Genomic DNA, 7,737 nt, shown 5'->3' with positions numbered 1-7,737 from the left:
CACATACCCACAGTCAGTACACAGGATAGAACGTACTTTTATCCTAAATACATACTTATTCTTGTAGCACTTCAGCTACTTATCATGTTTCATGTAACATTTACGTATTTTAGATGCAGGAATAACTATTTAATGCAACTATTACATAATATATGGGACATAATTATGTCCTACAATCTCGGACATTTGCCCTTTTTAATATTTGTTGTCAGGACACAACTGCCCAGGGAGGGGCTGTCCCTCTTAAAGTGGGACTGGTGGCTACCATATTCCTACGGCCAGCTATGACCACACCTACGTAATGATCTACCTCCGAGTTAGCACTAACAGACACATGATGCAAACACACACACACACACACACACATTACAGTCCCACGGAAATGCACACGGCACCCTCAACACACACTTACACAGACTACAGCAATCACAAACACAGTTGACAACAGTGTCAGGCAAAAGAAAATCCAAACTTTATTTGGTTAGCGCTTTCGGAAGATTCAGTGAACTTCCTTCTTCAGACAACAAAGCACAATTAGAAACCCCCTTAAGTAGCAAAACATCTTCAATAAATAATTCAATTAGCAAACAATTATACTTTAAAATCATGTCAATTAAAAACTTTGAATGCCAATCTTACAAGCTCAAAAGCTCAACAGAAAGTGGAGAAAAACGGCAAGAAATACATCTTATTTAAAACAATAATGCGCTCCAGAGTGCAGAACAGTTCAAAACACTTAGCATTGAAGAGGTAGCCAAATTAAATTTTAGGGATTAATCTGATTTTAATGTTTTATTTTTAAAAAAACTACCTCATTATATGGCCTGTTATGTACTTTTAGAAATGTGTTTTCCTGCTAGCTACTTGTTATATTTAGTAAGTGTTTTGAACTGTTCTGCACTCTGGAGCGCATTATTGTTTTAAATAAGATGTATCTCTTCCCATTTTTCTCCGCTTTCTGTTGAGCTTTTGAGCTTATAAGATTGGCATTCAAAGTTTTTAATTGACATGATTTTAAAGTATAATTGTCTGCTAATTGAATTATTTATTGAAGATGTTTTGCTACTTAAGGAGGTTTCTAATTGTGCTTTGTTGTCTGAAGAAGGAAGTTCACTGAATCTTCCGAAAGCGCTAACCAAATAAAGTTTGGATTTTCTTTTGCCTGGAGCTGCCTAACTTGGTTATTTTGTTTATTTGGTTTGTCTATTTTGTGCCTTTGCGTGTTTACAGTTGACAACAGTACCTACCTGGACTGCAGCACTGGCAGCGATAACTAAATGTCCCTTAACATCGTGATAATATTACTCGCTGTTCTAGTGTTCTGGTACTGTGGTATTTCAGTCTTTAAGCCTCGTGATTACGCGTGTTGGTATGTGAAACATTCGATAGTTGGTAGTATCTTATTTATTTGTACCTCTATGGTCGTGTACATGTCGTTGACCTATCTATATATTTGCAGATATAGGTGAATCCGTATATATTGACATATATCTCTCTATCATCCTTTCTATCTCTATTTTATATATATATATATATATATATATATATATATATATATATATAGATATATATATATATATATATATATATATATAGAGAGAGAGAGAGAGGGAGAACACACCTTTCGTTGTGTACATGGCGGTGTATACTGTTTCCTGGACTCCTCACGTTTGTGTTTTAACCTGTCACAATACACACCTGCCATTGGTACATCTCGGGTAGCTTAGTGTTAGGTGATTGTGTGTTCTACTCCTGGCAGTGGTTGTTTTACCCTTCAGAGCAGGCACTATTAGTACAGGGGTGAATAATGCTAGTTTCACCTTTTCTGGACATCGTTGGCCATGATCTGCGCGATATTCAGCAAAGCTTAGCCCTGTTTCATGCATATCCATATAGTCATGTTTAAACGACGCTTACCAGCACTTGCCAACGCATAAACCTGCTAACATGTGCTAAACCTGATCTGATGACCTGCATCTAACATCCATTATTCGTGCCTTCGGGATTACGTAACATCCCTTGCAGGACGTGGAACCAGGAACATGCACGACAGTCAATGCTTTTACCACTTGGGCATCTGGGATTTGTACACGTTATGGTGTTTTGTATGTGGACTGTACTACGGCTGTTACTCCATACTGCAATCAAATGTGTAACTCAAGTTAGTTTACATATGGATGAGACCTATTAATGGTATGTCCAAGTGATGTTTAATGGATGTGCTCCAGCATTGGGAATGTATGCCACAGTGAGCCACACATTATAATGTGCTATACCTTCACACAACTATAGGTGGAGCATGCTGGGGTGACAGATACCTGTCATGGGTATTCCCCATGCTTTGTCACTATATCCCTGATTACATTATATGGAGCCCCTCATTAACACACCAGGGAATCCATGCAGAGTGTGTGGGGAACAGTGATTACACACATGGATCCCGCAATTGTCTCTGCTCCACTGATGGACAGTTGGTTAATCGATGTGGTGGCGATAGCAGACACTGTTTGCCTCGGTTGATGAATGGCCTCTGACAATCGGGCATGTACCTACTGATGTACCTAGGAACCTATACATACAGTATCAACATATGCTGTTAGGTGCATGTACTGTTCAGGTGTTGACATTCCTTGTTCCAATAGCTGTTGTGTGTGCAATGGTTGAGGGCTGCCTATGTAGGATTCACACAGTAGGCCACCTATACATTACAATTTACAGGTGGTCGTGTGTGTAGGTGGAGAGGAGTGTCAGTCTGTAGGGGCCTACACTGTCAGTATATGTGCTATACATCCCCTCTTTGCCAAGGCGTGGGCATATTGGGTACGCCTCCGTCTGCCTACTGGGGTTGGCACAGGGTGTTCGTGGTCTGAACCCTCTGTGCCTGTGATGGCCTTGGCAATTGCGGTGGGCTGTGAGGGCCTTTACCATTATGTCCCTGCTGCAGCTGTTTCCGCAGGATCATATTATGTAGCATGGCACATACTATGAAGATGTGGGCACACGTACCTGGAGATTACTGCAAGGCTCTACCAGATATGTCCAAGCAACGGAACCGTGATTTCAGCATCCCAAACACATGCTCTATGATGATTCTGGTTTGGGCGTGTGCCTCATTATGGCATTCTTGCATGGGTGTGTGTGCATTTCTGATGGGAGTCATCATCCACGGCTCCAGTGCATAGCCAGCATCCCCCACAAGGTGGCCATGTGGGATGTCCCCCCTGACAAATACCTGATACAGCTGTGAGGCATGCCAGATGGAGTCATGGTAGCTTCCAGGGCTGCCAGCACACACATCCATGATAATGCCCTGGGCATTGCACACAACCTGGCAGTTGGAGTGGTATCCCTTGCGGTTTATGTAGCACCTACCATGCTCACCGGGTGGTGACTTGATATGTATGTGCGTGCAGTCTATTGCACCCAGTACCTCCAGGTAGTGTGCCACATGGTGGAAGAGAAGCATATTGCTGGCCAACTCCTCCTGAGTTCGGGGGAAGTATATATGCTCATTGGCATGTGGTAACATGGCATCCAGGAACTGGTATAGAATCCTGGATGCTGATGCCTGTGAGATCTCCATTATATCTCCAGTTGGCCTTTGAAAGGTACCTGTGGCTACTATTCTCAAGCTTACACATACCTTCGTGTCCACTGGGTTGGGTTCCCCCTGTTGTTTCTGGATCTCAGGCGTGGCCGGCACAGTTCAACTATTTGCTGTAAGATGTCCCTGTCCACCCTGTAATGCTCTACTATCTCCAGATCATGTAGCCCCTGGTAGGTTACCCTTGGTCTGAACACTCTTCTCCTCCTCTGGGGCCTGCGGTGGTTGTCAGCATCATCCTCCACAACATCTTCAGTCTCTAAGACATGGTGATGAATCACAGCTGTGGCAGCTCCCAACATGTACATTGTAAAAGTTCCCCGTCTGTTTACACTGATGGTGCAGTGTTTGGGAATACACAGGTGTGTGTGCGGTGCCTTCACACTTTATACTATTGTGCTTTGAACACTGATGATGTCATAGGGTGTGTATGTACAATCGGAGCTACAGGGTATCTTATGTGTTTTACCACAGGTACTGCTATTGTGGTGCCTTTGGTGTTGAATTACATTTAGCTGCCGTGGATTACCTCTTGGCCTTCCCTTAACATTTCTTAACATTTCCCCTCCCATTTTCTGGCATGCATCCAGCAGCCTGCTTTCTTTTGTACTTTCCAAAACCTGGCTTATCTTGCGAAATGTGTTCTATGGCCGATCTACTGCAGGTTTGCTTTGCTCTGCTATGACAGTTCTCTTTTCTTTGCAATCAGACACCTCCCCTATCCTGTTCTGCAGGTTGCTGCGAGCAGACTTGCTAGCTGCCGTCGATTGCCCACTGTGAGTTAATAGGTGTTAATTGCTCAGTTGTACTCCAATTACCCTACTGCAGCATTTCTTTATTTTCTTCCCCTAACCTTCCTGCTTGAGCTATGGTGAGTGGCGTGTGCGTCTGCTTACCGGGTTTTGGGCACGTTTTCATCCACGTACACATGCATTTTCGGGCACCATATGTGCTCTCAGCTAAACGATGCTATACCTACATCACCACCCTATCCTGCGGTTTTGCTTAGCAACGGGCAGCCCAGATTTGCATTGCTCCAATGTGCTTACAGCTTCGGTGGCACACCCCACTGCTGATGTCATGTATACCTCCAAACTACTCCTCAGTGTTGTAGCGCTGCGCCATATGGTACATCCTTAGTCCGGCGGGACATTTGCGATTCACTATTACTTGCCTCATTTGCATAGCATTGACTACTAATTCATAGTTACCATGCCGAACACTGTCACAGACCCTTAGCAACCCTTGCAACTTGGTTGTGGTGTACCATGCATACCATTGAGTATTATGGTGAAATCATGATTTGTATTACATTGCGATTTTATGACATTTGTATATATTTTCCTTGTGTTCCCGTTTGCGCACACATTCCCTGCAGTTGTACTTTGTGTTACTGTGGACATGACATTAAATGTTGTTTTTTTTTAGGTGTTGTGCATCTTTTCTTATGCCATTGGCTGTATATTTAGCCATTGGCATATGTTAACTTTGTAATACATGAGTCTGGTCCGCTTTCATAGCTCCAATGTTCTGTTTGGCAAAATGTAAACCATTTTTTTTTTTGGTTTACATTTCTGTGGGCTTACACCTGCACCACTTAATGAATCGTTATGTACCTTCATTTGCATGGTGCAGTACTGCTCATGGGGTGATTAGCATACCTGAGCCGAGGGCTGCACAGATCTGGTGTACGCTGGTAGTGCACGTGGAATTGGATCATACCTGAATCGCTCAGCAGCCATATTTGGCATTATACCGCCTATGCTATGCCTGCGCCTGGTGCAAGCTTCATGAATCCTGGGACCTCTCTTCGCAAAGACTAATGTACACCTACTATTCAGAATCACTATACTGTCAACAAACTAACTACTGTACCATACTCCTTGTTTTTTGTATTGATGTAACAGTTTAACGTATGGAATGACTCCTAGTACATACTATTGTAATCCTATTGAATTGTAAATAGTAATATGTTTTACCACCTGTCATACATGTAGTATTTTTTTTAAATTTTGTTGTTAAACATTGTCTGTCATTGTAATGCATTGTGGAGCTTTTCTCCTCAGGCCTCCACTGAAAATGGGTCTCTGACCCAGTGGACTTTCCCGGGCAACAAATGCTAATAAAATAATAAAATGTTTTCATTTATTGTTTATGAGAGTATTTATTAGACAGTTTGACCCCTGATGATTTGACCTCAGACTATTTGACCCCAAATACATTTTAATCCTGTTTTTATATTTAGTAAATAATAAGTACACAATAATTAAATTAACAGTCTGATTTTAAAATATTTTTATTTTTATGTTAATGTTAATTTATGGGATCCAGTAGGTGGCAGTAGCTACATTTTCTATTTTGTTGATATGTCTTTACTGTATTGGATGTGAATCTTCTTCTACTTGTCCTTATATTTCTTTTGGATTTATTAATTTATTATTTTTCTTGGAAGATTATTCCTGTTTCATCTGTTTATCTGGTACATTTATTTGATGTTTATTTTATCTACTTTTGTGATGATTGTATAGGAAACACAACTACTGTTCATGATAGCAAAGTAAGCGCAAGGAAATTATTACGATTACAAACTGGCCCAGAGGCTCCGGTCTGCATTGCTCTCTTCTGTTCTTAAACTATATTCTAATTTAATGGTCTGCGAGATTTAGCTGTCTGGCCATTTCTGCCTTCCTTGGTATTCTGTTAAAACTGATTAAACTGAAGCTCCTTCTGTAGATCAGCAAGCTGGGTAGGCTAATCATGCTTTCCTGAAAATGGAAGCAGATACACATTTATGATCACATTTGTGTCTCGATTGCTCAGCTCTATAGTTTTATATATATATATATATATATATATATATATATATATAGAGAGAGAGAGAGATAAAATAATTTATGTGATGCTTTTTGAATTACTTTTTTGGTTCCTTTGTTTTTAGAAAAAAAATCATTTACCTTTTGATACTGTCTGCACTTTTTTTTTAAAATCTTAACTAAGAAACTCACATTTGTTTCCATTGTTTTTTTTTTTTTTTCATATCCATTTGTTTATATTTTAATTCAAGGAAATTTTAATATTAACCAGGGTCAAATCATTCAGGGTCAAAACAGCTGGGGATGAATCATCTGGGGTCAAAATGTCCTGTAACCATTTAGTTTTAAATTAAATTTTTCACACCTGTGAAGGTTTATAGATTGTACTTGAAAAAATCCAGTGTTGGTAAGATTATCTTAACATTATTTTTCCTCCATAAGTCACCTGGATGTTTAATGCTCAAATACCCTTCAGTTTGTTTGTTCTCTTTGATTTCCTGCCAAACTGTTCTCTTTGATTTCCTGCCAAACAAGTCACAAAGATCCATTTTTTCCTATTCTTATCTCATGTTGTCTATGGAAAGGAATTTGTCCAGGCCAACTTGGCCTAGGATGGAGTACAGAGACTCTGTTGTTTCACTTTTGTTCACTGCCCACAATTTTGCTTTCTATTAGCAAGGTTGGTTATTTGCTATAAACAGCTAAAATGCAACTTTTTCAAAGAACTACTGGAGAAATGTTTTATATGAAGAACAAGGATGAGTTACATAGCAAACCTCCATAACAATTTATTGCTATTATTATTTTTGTTAGTTAGTGAAATATTGCTTTTTCCTGTTATCTACAAAATACAAGTGCAGCACCAAATATGTAGTTATTTGTCATTTGCCTTACTAGCACTTTGAAGCGACAACTTTCACGCAATGACAAATGAACAGAGCCGATAACTTTCAGGAGTGAGAGACATGGAATGCCTTGGTGCCTCCCACTTTGTAAGGACTGTAGCTTTCAACATTTAATAACCCTGCCTTTTCACCATTTTTGTACAAACGAAAACATGACTGGACTGAGTAATGTTTTTTTTTTTTACAATCTTAAAGTAAACATTGCAGTTGTCTACTCATTTAGCCAAGTCTGACTCTTCATGGGTAAACATTTGATATTCTGAGTCTTGTTAATGCGAAGCTTGCAATATTAAGATTAAATCGAAAATGCAGGCTTACATCTCAGATGGCCATTTCTCAGAAAACTTCCTGTTTTATGAGATATGGTAAACTTTGAGTTAGCATCTATAAGTTCAGGAGGTGTGGGTGGGGTTTG

Source organism: Protopterus annectens, chromosome 2.part1 (assembly GCF_019279795.1).
Source record: "Protopterus annectens isolate FY-2018-M chromosome 2.part1, PAN1.0, whole genome shotgun sequence".
NCBI lineage: Eukaryota > Metazoa > Chordata > Ceratodontiformes > Protopteridae > Protopterus > Protopterus annectens.
This window is presented reverse-complemented; position numbering follows the sequence as displayed.